At 36.6% G+C, this 12,458-nt stretch overlaps 1 protein-coding gene and 1 long non-coding RNA gene across 2 annotated transcripts in view; one reads left to right on the forward strand and one right to left on the reverse strand.

The window, feature by feature from the left end:
• LOC149661704 (rhomboid-related protein 2-like) overlaps positions 1-12,458 on the forward strand; it is a 110,971-nt gene that overhangs the window by 55,475 nt on the left and 43,038 nt on the right. The gene's annotated exons all lie outside the window — the stretch shown is intronic.
• On the reverse strand, positions 10,073-11,825 carry LOC149661705 (uncharacterized). Its single transcript, XR_016369124.1, has 3 exons — positions 11,542-11,825; positions 11,210-11,454; positions 10,073-11,139 (listed from the first exon to the last, which is right to left on the reverse strand). It is a non-coding gene; the product is annotated as an uncharacterized LOC149661705 (long non-coding RNA).

The following is a 12,458-nucleotide window of genomic DNA, read 5'->3' on the forward strand; positions in this document are numbered from 1 at the left end:
CACTTTTGTCCGGGAAAAAGTTAATGCTACGTTTAACGTGATACTTCACTTGAAAATTCAGGGACTAGCAATTAAGGTAGAAAAGACAGAGTGCTGCATTTCACGTTCCCTTTTAATGAATTAAATTATAGCATCATAAAGATCGTAATGACTTGGTATGTGTGTCTGAATTGGAGCAATATCTTTTACGATGCCAATTTTTAGAGTAAAAGTTTCCCACGATCTTTCATTCATGAAAAGCGATAGTGTCTTCCCCATTTCCCCTTTACGCGTACTTTGGAGCTTTAATGCCTTGTTTAATTATTGTTTTGACGATTGCTCAAACTCAGGACATCCTCACACCCTTAAGGCTCCTTTTCAAACATCGGAGAAGTCGAAACTTAACAATTTTACGAAGGAAGTTTACTGTCTTCCCACGTTAAACATAGAACGACTTCCTTTACCCTTTTCAACTCATAATGTACCGATTTTCATTATTATTTATAATTAATTGGGGAAAATGGAAAATTCTTTTGGAGGGGGGATGGAGTTTAGCACTGACTAAATATTGAGAAGGACTGTAAAACCGCGTCGTTCTCGAACTATAGCTCTCAGTAAAACTCGGTAGCCCATTGAGTTTAACCGAACCTTTCAATCAGGTATAATAAATTTAGTTTGGTCAGCTTGCTAAATTGACCTTTCAAGTATAGCCCTTAAGTTGGGAGTCAAGGAAGTCAAAGTATAAATCTTAAACTGAACTCTACAGAAACGGAAGTGAAGAACCGTAAGGTGTGGAACATTGTTTCCAATATTTACCCTTTCGAGAATGGAGGGGGGGGGAGGGTCAAAGAAACTGTCAGTAATTGCTCCTATTGATCTTTGAATCGTGTTTGATCCAATTGTAATTGAAACTTCTTGACCAAATTTGATGAAATTAAGATCAAATTTTTGTTGTTAAAGTGTCCGACCACTTTAAGTTCAAAAGAATGACGAGGTAACAAAAAAAACGTCAAACAGTGAAACTCTTCTCTCGACATCAGCAGGTTTCTAAGTGAAGAAAAACCTATAGAGGAGAAAGAAAAAAAAAATATAAAACAATCTAAAATGAAATCCAAAGAATAAAAAGTCGGTGACCCAGGGAGTTTTGGGCCCCCTCTATTTCCGAGATGTCAAGGGGGTCAAACCCACCAACGTAAACATCTCTCTCTCTCTCTCTCTCTCTCTCTCTCTCTCTCTCTCTCTCTCTCTTTCTCACTCACTCACTCACTATGTCTGTGACGAAATGGAATCATGACGTAGGTGAAGGGACAAGCACCCGAAAAAAAATAAAGGCCACGCCCAATTTGGCGCCATACTTTTTTGTTTTTACGTGGGTGAATTTGACGAGTACCCGCCAAAAAAAAGAAACGAAATCTCTCTCCTCGAATTAATACGAAAAACCTGCGTGGGAAAATCTAATTCCTTAATATCGTGTTTATTCATTTTTTTCTTCGTCTCTGGGTTTGGCGGATTTATTTGTATTTTGAATGTATTGTAAACGACTGATTTACGTAGTGTTTTCTATACCGCCTTTGACTAATGCTTATTTAAAGTTTATTTACATAGTACCTACTCCCTTCGCATCTCATTTTCAATAGAAAATCGTAATGTTTACTGAGGGTGAACCTGCCGTGACCTTATTGATTCGGTACGCCTCATCCTAATGAATTGTTAATTAATTAATTAGCATATCAAACGCTCTCCTATACCCGTTCTTGACATTATACCGGCGTATATGAATGCGAGAATGTAGTAAAAGATAAATAAATAAATAATTCTTCCTGACTCAATTTTCAGTGTAAGGTGTAAAAGACCCCGCTATTTCAATATACAATTTTTGCAAACTCCATTAGAGTCATAACTCGCTGTTTATATTTTGCAATTAAAATGAAATGAATATTTCTGGGCAGAGGCTTAAAATTTTACTTTCAAATTTATATTCAGCCTTCATTTAAATACTCAACTTCAGCCTAATTCGTAATTCCTCTATGAGCAGACTGTCCATGCGTGACTGGCAAATCGGAGAGTTCGATCATCCTCTAATTCGTCGCCAATCGAATCTCCAGAGAGGTGTATATTCAAAACATACCTTCCACGTCTAGTTCCTCATATTTTGAATATTAATACTGAATTACCTTAGCATCCTACGGTTTAATTTCAAACCTTCATTAACTCTACGTTTATTTGTCACTTAGCCCTAGGGTCTTCCGCCTGAACCGACCCTAAGCCTTTTAACGTCTAAATACAGACACAGAACGAGAAGAGAGGTTTTAGATCAAAGTTTATACGATCCATTTAACAAAGGCCCGTTTTAAAAGCCCCTATTAATATTATAGAAGCCGAGGCCCGAATGTTCCTATTTCAACTTCAAAGGTGCCCTTTATGGGTCATTTATTTCACCAAATATATTCCGATTCCGTTAAATATTAAATAAATATAACAATAACATCTGCGTACTCGGAATTTTTCCCGCTTAGATCCGACCGTTTGAAACTGGAATAATATTAAACAACTTTGAATCAAACGTCAAAGACAAGGCATAGCTTTGGTTCATATCTCATCATGGTTTCTCAGTTTGATTAAGGTTGTTTATATTCTTTATTTACCCATGGTAGTGTAGTGTTGCTTTCCAAGGAATTATTATCTCTATATACTGACTTTACTAGCGCCTGTAAAAGTGTTCCAACCGCTGCACACTGAAGTTAAAAGGAAGAGCTATCTATCAGGGGTTTTCCTAAAATTCCCAAAGGCAATGCTAATTCGGTAAAGCTTTCCAATGTTATTTCAAACGTTTAACCGTGTTTATATAAAGTTTGTAAACTAAGGTTTTGAGTTTTAAACGACTTTTATAAAACCCTTTTGTTATATAAGAGTAGGAAGAAATCGATATACCTATCTCACATTAAATAGTTTTGGTTGGGATTCTTTCTGGACAAATCTACCCTTTATGCGTAGTATGGTCAACTTAGTAAGCGTAGGGTATACCTAACTGCTCGCAAAGGGTGTTATGGTGTTATTTCTAGTGAAATGAGCTGTGTATAAAGTATACAAAAAAGCAGGATTTATACTTCTTTGTCCTTCAAGTAGCCTGGCCCCCTGCAGTGTAAATGGTATCATTACTCCTAGCTGAAATTTATGTCTACTCCCACCTATATTTCTCCGGGACTAATTTCAATTCATAGATAACTAGGGTTGACAATGGGTTCCCTTAATAGCATCTTTGAAATTATATATATAGTTTCCCTCAAATTCGTAAACCTATGTACATCGCGATTTGCAACGTAAATACGTGATAGCCAAATTTATTCTAAATCGTTCCGGTAACGTAACGATTGTAAAAATTTACATAATCGCTGACGTAACATTACTCGTCTATTGTAATACGTTTTAAAACTCATTCTTATATCAAAAATCCACGACACCAACCAATCCCGGGCTTTTAAAACATAGTATACCGTTTTCGTTGTAAGCGGTTTTATAGTTAGTCACGGACGAACAAAACCGAATCGAATTAGTTTCTATGCCAAGAAATGAACTCAGGCATCTGTCGAACATTAAAATACCAACTAGAAATAGAGGTTTTGGGGGGAAGAAATGTTTTTTTTTTCTGGATGATAGTAAGATCCCCACGTAATCTCTCTCTCTCGCGCGCCAGTTCGATTTTAGATTTCTTTCGTGTTCGTGCGATCTCGCTTATTTGGCCTATTTGCCAGAATCCGAAACGCTTTTCGCGGGTCTTTTCACAAAGCGTTGACGCGTGCCTGTAATGGTAGACCTCCTTTTACCACCATCATTTCTCCTTCCTCCACCTTCTCTTCCTCCTTCACCCATTTCCATCCCAGAGACGTGTGCGGAGATGTAGAGAGAGAGAGAGAGAGAGAGCGAGAACGTATACTAGTGAATAGTCGTTCGTTGGCCACCTGTTGGCCCCCCCTTCAGTTGCCATCCAAGCTCTCCCTTTACCACCCCTCTTCTCGACATCTTTCATTCTCCATTTCATCCATAAGAGAGAGAGAAAAGAAAACGCTTGATCCTTCCTCCTCATCCTTCTCTCCTCCATCCCAATCTTTTCTCTAAGATCCATCCACGAGTCCCGCGTGCAATTTTCACCCTCCTGCATGGTTACAGTAGCATATGCCCACGCGAAGAAAAACGCTTGTAATAAAGTGAGTTCACACTCGCAACAGCTAGCTAACTGTATCGCATTTCTTTCTTTCTTTCAAAACGTTTTTTCTTATACCCAGGATTAATGTATTTTAGGACTATTTTTGGAGAACTGTGCCGCTATATTATATATGTGTATGATTTTCACAGGGCAAGGGCAAGGGCCCCTTCTCTGTTTTCTTATATACACAATAAATAATAATACTGCATTAATCTTGTACCTGTACCTGTAATGTTATATTAGCTATAGAGTTATTTCATATAGTTTTTCTTTTTATGTATGGGGTCATATTTCTGAAAGAATTGTGACCTAATTTAAATTTTAGGTTAGAATTTTAGTTATAGTTTAAAATTATTTAACTTAAAATTGCATTGAAATCATAGTTTTTCCATAGAACTATTTGTTTTTATTGAATTTTAAAATTCATTTGTTAACACTTGGTTTTGTTTGAGTTCATTGCACTTCTCTTTTTGACTTTTTATGTAACCACATTTATCCGTAATTAAGAATAATCGCAGAAACACGAGATTTTAAGTGTAGGTATATAAGATTATTAGAAACTTAATGAACCGTTTCAATTTCTTCCTGGGTAACACGCAGAAGAAAAAAAATGAATCCCACATCCGATGTTATCGAGAGAAACGCGTCTATTCGTAGGAAATAATCACAGATTATCCATTGGTTTTCCTTGTATCAAAATTAAATATAAAAAAAAATATTGGAGAAATTCTAAGCCTACATAAGCAAATTCCCGGCCTGGGTATATAGAACTCCGTTTAAAATTTTGGCACCTATTTGACCTTTTAAATTGTTATTTTTATCAAAATAATTTCCAGGAATTTCAGGAACCCGGACCTGATATACAGTATAAAAGCCCTAGGGCTATTGTATACTCGCCCCAGAATGCCCTTCGCGTACCGGCAGGCATTATTAAACGGTTGCAAACTAGGGATAAGGTTTTTTTTTCTTTACAATTTATTTTTTTAACCCCTCCCCAATAACAATAATAAGAAGCTAAGTTTTTTTTTTTTTTGAAAAGTCGGCTAGTGTAGACACGCTCCAAAAGTAGAGAGGATCCATCCTATTTAGAGCAGTCTGCTCCAATCGTTTCAAAAAGAAAAATAGGCCTAAACTGGGACGTATGCAGAGGAACAGTGAGTAGGTAACGGTGCCCCGAGCAAATCCTGGTAGAGAGGTTGGATATATACATCACGGAATTATTTCAAATATGCAGGGGGGTTGGTTATAAATGTTAAAATTGTAATTGTCCATCCCCTCTACCTCTAGTTGATGAAGAAGCCGGGAGCCGCTTTGGAAAAAGTCCCAAATAAGAATGGGTATCGGTAAGGGGGCTCGAATTGGGCTCGAGGGTTTATGAGCAGCTGTCGTGTGGGATACACGCGCCGGACACGCGCTTCTGACCTTTTTAACCTTCTCTTTGCCTTTAGTTCCCCCTCTAGAGTATTTCCATTTCATTCAGCCGGCTTCCCTTAGGGCCCATGCCTCGCTTTCAGACATCTTATCCTGTTAGCGAAATACGCTCTCTCGTTGCTAAACCATCTTAGAGATAACTTAACATTCAGGTCATATCTTTTACCTTTAATTGGCTGGAATGCCGCTATATATATATATATATATATATATATATATATCGTTACACTCTCGTTAGTTATTTATTCTACTGTATACTCCGGTCATTGTTTCGCGTGCCCACATCTGTGTCTCATTTATTAGAGTGCATTTTTAAGTTTTTTCCCGTTAATGACTTAGCTCTTTTAGTTGTTTTTCTTTTTTGACGTGCTCTTATTATTTTTCAACGTTGAATCTTGATATACAGTTTATACACCTTCTTTCAATAATTTTTTCGTTAAGGCACCGAATCTCGAAAAAACGATTACCTTCTCTTAAATGGCTTTCTATACCATGGAGGGGCACGTGTTGGTAGTTAACCTTTTTCTCTACCTTTGGAGCGCGAAACGGTTGAGGGATGCATGGGCAGCCCTGACTGGCTGGCTGGCTCCGAGCAAATAAACAACAATTCGATAAAATGTGGTGGAGGGAGTATAAGGTATAGGTCCAAAGAAGGGAGCTTTCTACTTTCTCGTTAACTTGGTCCTCTAGGGAATTTGAAACCCGGGCTTTTCCGATCGGATTTTTAACTTTTTTTTACCTCTCCCTCTCTCATACTCCTCCTGGATCTTTTAACCGCCTTTTTCCTTCTTGGCTTTAGCTCTCTCTCTCTCTCTCGCTCCCTCTTGGGTTGGTAAACGGCGGCAGATGGTGAATACAAAAATCCTCTAGGTGTGCCTTCAATTTTTTTATTGCCATATTTAGTTTCGATGAAGTTTGTATTGAAAATATTGAATTCGGAATTGTAACGGCTGATGTAGACTACACATTTAAGTGGGAAAATGTATGTGCAATTGAGCGAAAACCAAGGTGACAATGAGCGTAGAGTTCCAAATTGAAACACACAACGTTTTTCAGTCGATTTCTTAAAGTGTTTTCCATTTGACTTCTCTGAGAATGCTCGTGATTTGGTCTATTACGCCATCCTAGATTTCGGGTCGAGCACGAGCTAGGTTAGGAAAACGAAAATCCGAGCGCGAGCTGATCCGTGGCCCACTCGATCACGTTTGCTCCTAGCGCTGACCAGTGATCGAGTGGGCTGTGGCTGATCTATACCAGAAAACTGTAGCTCAAACGTTTCAGATCGCTCCTAGGGAATCCCAGAGCAGTAAATAGAAAATGTTATAAAACTCCCTATTACGTTTTCTTGATAATGTTAACACCCTGCTATAGCGCAAGAAAGTGATTTCATTCTCAGCTTCTATGCATTCAAAGTAAAACAAGGTTTCTTTTCCTCAAGTTTTCCATCAGTAAATTCAAATTATAACATCAGCTTTATATAACCAATAAGCAAAACCAATCGTAGGTAAAACTATTACATCACTTTATCCATCTTGTTTGTTACAATAGCCTCTTTCCCCCACCCCCCAATTCTCCGTTAACTACTAGCGTATCGAAGGGAAGGCTACCGTCTTTTTAAATAAGCTACAGCCTACAGGTCATGATCGGAAGAATAGACCTTATGCTGTTGAATTTTATATGGATGGGGTATACCCATACCTTCTTATTATGTTATTTTTTTGTACACTTTTTTTTGCCTTAACCAAAGAGCCACGCGTTTGGCATAACCAACCCCCCTTCTTATCTCTTCTCTTCCTCTATAGCTAAAGTCGTGTCGCCAGATTTATTTATTATAATAAAGTATTTTTTTTTTTTTTAATATAACAAGGCCCTGGAAACCTAAATCTCGAGCGCGAGTCTAGACTTGTTTGAAAGTTTTTTACATAACAGTTGTTACTGAAGTGGATTTCTTTTTAACGCGCGCAAATGAAGGGGGTTTGGAGGAAGTGACGTTTTAGTATAAAGAGTACGTTTTAGCAAAATAGATCCCATCGTCTCTTGAGTGGCGATTAAACTTAAAGCAGTCGAGATTGTTAAAAACGCGGCCGGTATCCCGTTTGTCTTATTTCGCCGACTCGTTTTGAAAACGAGCTTGTTAAAAATTTTCAACTACCCTGACGGTCTTGACACGCGTCGCCAATTGGAACCAATTTAATTTGAACGGAACGACAGTGTGTGTATGTGTGAACTTTGTTTAAATATACGTTATTTCGGTAATCGTTTTTGAAGTTCGTTTAAAGGATTAATTATATCGTAATTGACGTGAGTACTTTTTAAAATTGTAATTAATTTCAATTTTCGGAAAGAGAGAGTGTGTGTTGCGTTTGGTATAATCGGAAGTTGGGTTTTAAGTGTTTCGTAATTAAACCACAGTTAAGGGAATTGGGGTCAAAGTTCAATTACAGCCGTTGTTGAATGTTAAAGGAGAAATTATCAAGGGTAATTAGTTTTGTGTGGTTGTTCAGCACTGTTATTGTAAAAGCGTGGGTCAAAAGGTCACGTTTTGGTATCTATTTAAGCCTAATTTTGGCGTTTTGATTTTGATAATGGTAAGGATAAGCGTTGCTATAGTCGTGTATTGTAAAATGAAGGGTCAAATTGCTAAGATTGCTAAGGAGGTTCTACTACCAACAGGTCAAAAGGTCAAATCGTATATCCTCTAATATTTTATAGGCCTGTATGGTTTGGTCAAATTTGATCTGTTAAAAATATGGTAATGATTTGCCAAGTTAAACGGAACGTACCAATACTAAGCCTAATGACTAATCACTTTCAAATTGGAAATTGGGGCATATGATTATCATTAATCTAAGAAGAGAAAAAAGCTTTATTCGTAGAAAACGGGTTTTTCCAAATGACGATTACATTTGACATTTACCGGAGTTCTGAATTAAATTGTTACCCTTCGTCATTACTGGGCCAAGGAAAGTTTGTCGCGGTAGGGATCTTCTAGCCATATTAATTGTCGCTTTGATATTTGATCTTAAAAAGTCGTATAAAGGCCCCAACGCTGTATATAGTTAAAGACCTCAAATTTGTCGAGGCTATATTTTATAATGTAACAAGGAGAGGTTTCTATATTCGAGTTTTTAACCTCACGGTGTATTTACTCTCTCTTATTCTCGGCCGACCTTGAACTATGTCGCTAATTAACTGTCATATATTAAAACTTGTATTAATTTATATCAGGGATAGGCTACCACACGTAAAGTATTAAATTTTTTAGCCTAGTCAGCGCAATATGTATATCTATATCTATATAATACATATATATATATCTTTGATAAAAAGCATATTTCTGAAACACACCCTAAAAAAGAACTTGTATATCTTTAATAATCTATATTATTTTCGGGTCATTGATAATATATTCTTGTATTGGTACTTAATTCATCCCTTTTTAAAGGGATTTTGAAAGGGAAAATATGTGCTAAGCCTAGGCCTAGTTTTAAAAATCAATTCAAACTTTAAGAGCAAAAGCGGTTGTCACAGGCCCTCTGGGAGCAAGTTGGTATAGTCAAGTACTGATTCAAACTGAACTGAACTGGCTGCTAGCCTTTCTTTCTTTACAATCTCTTGACTGACTCACTAACGGCCTGGCAACACTTTGGGAACGGTGAAAAAAAAAATAAAACCTAAATTATTTTTCGTAACTTAAATAGTTAAAGAAACTTCAAACTCTTTAATTTGAAGATACATTTCATTTCTTTTTTAAGGATTTTGGAATATTTTATATTATACATTGGGAATAACCCTTGAAAAAAAAAGAGGCAAAACTTGCAACGTCATTAGAAATCGGTTCCAAAATAAAAAAAAAAAAAATAAAAAGTTAAGGGCGGGATACATTTTTTTATTTTTTCATAAATATATTTCGTAGCGAGGGATTCGATATATTTTAACATATTTACATAATTTCCCATCCCTCCTTTGCTTGAACCTTTTTAGCATACGATATTGCATCACGATATCATTTAAATCCTAGTATGACGACGGTGCGGTGTAACCCCAAGATGTTGTTGGAAAAAAAAAAATTAGAAATAAGCGTCTTGTTTTAAACGAAATATGAAATATATCCTGACTCAACGGGTTTGGAATTTATACTAAAAAGAAAAAATGTGGGTTTGTTTTTCCTGCTCAAGCTAAAAATTCTAAAGGGAATTTTTTTTCGAGAAAGTCCGATTTGAACCAAATCGTCGTATCCTCTCCTACTAAGAAAAAGGGTTGTTTTAAACGGAAAATATGTTAAATATTCTAAACATTCCCATAATTCCCTTCGGGGGCCAAAATGCGTATATGCATGTACAGTTATACTGTATATCTCTCTTATCACGTCTGTAGAATTTGTTTGGCATCTTTTGACTTGACTCAACTTCGTGGGAGTGTTACTAGTACATTTTGATCGAAGTGTATATATTTTGAAACAGTGTAAAGTCTTTTAGCTATATTTTTTTTGTTCCTATTTCGATAAGATTGAGTGCTTTTTTTATCAGATTTTAAGTGTATTTATTTAAACGTAATATAAACTTCCATTATATTTTTCAAGAGCGAAATTAAATTAAATCTATATCTGATGTAATAGTTTAATGTAGAGGGTGTTTCTGATAAGTCTGACATAATTTAATGGGCGTGTTATTAGGGTCAAATTGAGTGGAAAGTTCATGTCCAATGTCCAAGAACATGGGATCCCAAAACAAAGGGCCAGTCAATGTTTGGGGACCCATGATTTAATGTTGTTGTAGACCCTATCCATGTTCGTGCGTTTGACCTAAAGAACGCATCGTTTACTTAATGGCAGACTTATCATAAATACCCTGTTACCTGTATTAAATGAAAAATTATAACGCCATTCGGAATTAAATTAAGACTGCCTCGACAATTTAATTGCAAAAAGAAAAAGATCTAATATATGCACAAATTAGGCTTAGGTTTTAAGAGAGTTGAAGAGGAAAAATTGCATTTGAAAGTAGTTATTATAATTTGAAAGCTCGCATAAGTAATGACATATGGTAATTCGGACGTTTCACGCACTCTAGCACGCGCGCATTTCAGACAACTTGTCCGTCCATTTTGCAAGTGCAGTCTGCAATTTTTTTTTTCTGTTCTCCCGGACGGTTTCGCTCTGTATATTAAGTTTTAATAGCTAATTTTCTCCATCATACATAAAAAAGTGCCGCAACATTCGGGGCCAGAACACCTGGATGCTGATTTTTAATGGAGTTCATATACACAGATATTTTTTTTGCTTTCTTTTGCTGGAGAAAGCTGTTAGCTGCAGCTTTTCTGGTAATGATTGTGTATATGACATGGCACGCGCTGTGCCCGCAGGTAAATTTACCTTGGTATAGGTAAAAATTTTCGTGGTCGACATCCACGCTTTTGCATTTTTTGATAATAAACCCTCTAGCTCCGTAAAAATTGTTTTTAAAGCACATTTCTTCTTGAAAATGTCCATCAATTTTTAGATTATAATTAAGTCTGTATAGACACTGTAGGAAAGAAAAAATAATTGATAAATTATCGTGGTTAAGGACACGTGATGATGCTTGATGAGATCACTTTGTTTTCTTGTTGTTTTGTCAGCTTTAATTTCCGTTTCGCTGATGACGAATTTGTGTGATGCTTTTTCTTGGTTAAAAACAGCAACGCGATGAAGAAGTCTGCAACAAGGACATAATTTTTATTAAAAGGCGCGAACTCTAGACGTACCTACGTCACTTCCTTTTAAATTATTTTTCAAGATTATTGTTGGTATTATTAGACGCTACAGTCTCATGGTGACAATTTCCGGTGTGATCCTCTAGCTGTTTTTAAAGATAAAATAAGTAAATAAATACTGAAAGTCCGAAGGAGGAGCTTTAGAGTCTAGAGAAGCCGGTGGAGGAAGTCACGTTTGTATAGTTTAGTTTGAGCTTATCCAAAGTAGGAAGTGATACCATGGAAGAAAAGGTTATGGCGGAGTAATCTCCATTGCAAAAAAGAAGAGCTCCATATAGAAATGAAAGTTGTTTGCTTCCGACTTGACGACGACAACTCGAGTTGCGTATTTCTGTTTTGGATGAAAAAAAAGCTAGTCAGATGTTGTTTAGTTTGGTCTTTCGTACATCAAGCTCCGTATGGACACACGTGCGAAGGGGGCATCTCTTACTCGAGTATATCAGTCAACCCCGGTCGGAGCTAGCCGGACCTAGACCGGAAACGGTTCTCTTCAACTTCCGCTCGGCTCGGATGTACCCGAGAGAGGAAAAAAGATTTTTCTGGATACACTTATAGCTAGCTAAACTATAATCCCAACTTTTTATTTATTTATTTATTTATTATTTTGTCTGTTCTTCACTTTTTCATGCACGGGTTTTGAAATTGTATTACGTTTATCTAAATTATACGCTAGGCAATTTTGTCAAGCGATACAAAAAGTTATTGTGTATGAATTTTGAACCGGGAAATGTGTCTAGGTGTAGTATTACTTGATCCTTTCATATCCCATGCTCTGATTAAGATATGCGTTGAATAGGCCTAGAGTTTTGTACAGGAGAGTATAGTATACAATGCGAAACACTTTTGAAATGGATTTTTATTTTTCAATTATACATTTGCTAACGCAGACGGCGCATTTTTCGTTTTGTAAATTCAATTTCAAGAATTATTATCTTTTGAAAACCCGGCCTGCAGACGTAAGAAATCTTTTAAATGAACAAATACGTACAGTACGTAACGTCTTTAAGTTTTTGGGTGGTATAAATTTTTACCATCCATTGACACGTACGAATACCGCCCTCATTTAACATTTTTGGCGTCGACTAATCGC

The sequence above is a fragment of the Phalangium opilio genome, unplaced genomic scaffold (assembly GCF_054372755.1).
Source record: "Phalangium opilio isolate 3A_F unplaced genomic scaffold, DU_Popi_V2 ptg000070l_1, whole genome shotgun sequence".
Classification (NCBI taxonomy): Eukaryota; Metazoa; Arthropoda; class Arachnida; order Opiliones; family Phalangiidae; genus Phalangium; species Phalangium opilio.